Genomic DNA, 1,001 nt, shown 5'->3' with positions numbered 1-1,001 from the left:
CAAAAGCTTTGGTTTGTCTTTGACATTTGGAATTTTTCAAACACAAAACAAACACAACGAAATAAATAAATCTTTGAAATTTGTGTGTAAAAATTGTTAATTTATGCAAGAGCTTTACACATTTTTAGTTTAATCAAAGATTAATTGCCTTTTTGTGTCCAAAAAGCGTTAACAATATAATAAATGTAGTGTTTGTTTACATACATTTTGTTTTTGTCTTCCCTTTTCATTTGATGAGAAGTCAAAGCAAATGCGGATCAAGCAGTGTAAACACCTTCAAATGACTGATTTCAAATCACGCATTTTGGTCCAATGTAAATGTAATATTTCAGACCATATATTGAAGGATTGCCTTTTCGAATAATTACTGACCATTCAAGTCTCAAGTGGCTAATGACACAAAAAGACTTGAGTGACAGGCTGGCAAGATGGTCGCTTCTATTGCAAAGATACAACTTTAGGATGGAGCATCGCAAGGGATCATTGAATGTTGTGCCCGACACCCTTTCGCGTCTTGACGTGGACCAATTGTCTTCTACCACACCTCTGGAAATTGACTTGGCATCTCCGGAATTCGACGGCGCAGAGTACTCGGTGCTTCGTGAGACAATTAAAAATCAAGAAGGGCTACCCGATCATCGCATTGTCGACAATATAGTTTACAAAAGAGTGATGTTTCGAAGAGGTGTGGAAGAGGAAGAAGATTCGCTCTGGCGTTTGTGGTTACCGGAAGGGCTGACGGAGCTCGCAATCAAATGCTCACATGATTCCAATGCTAGTTACCATGGAGGTTGGCAAAAGACTTTAGAGCGTGTTCGGCAGAAATATTTTTGGCCGCAAATGGCAAAGGACATACGCCTCTATGTAAACCGGAGCGAAATCTACAAAGCCGTGAAAGCCACCAATCAAGTGTCCAGACCACCTGTAATGGCACTACACGCGATGTGGTAACATCTTACATGGCAACACTTATGTTGCCCAAAATAATAAAATTACATCGC

The 1,001-nt window shown here is 39.7% G+C and overlaps 1 protein-coding gene across 1 annotated transcript in view; it reads right to left on the bottom strand.

Moving 5' to 3' along the window:
* Positions 1-1,001, bottom strand: part of LOC118755802 (uncharacterized protein K02A2.6-like) — a 9,751-nt gene that overhangs the window by 7,787 nt on the left and 963 nt on the right. The gene's annotated exons all lie outside the window — the stretch shown is intronic.

The sequence above is a fragment of the Rhagoletis pomonella genome, unplaced genomic scaffold (genome assembly GCF_013731165.1).
Source record: "Rhagoletis pomonella isolate Grant_MI unplaced genomic scaffold, Rhpom_1.0 Rhpom_scaffold_00002, whole genome shotgun sequence".
In the NCBI taxonomy this organism is placed as follows: Eukaryota; Metazoa; Arthropoda; class Insecta; order Diptera; family Tephritidae; genus Rhagoletis; species Rhagoletis pomonella.
The sequence above is the reverse complement of the archived record's forward strand: the minus strand, read 5'-3'. Positions and strand labels throughout refer to the sequence as shown.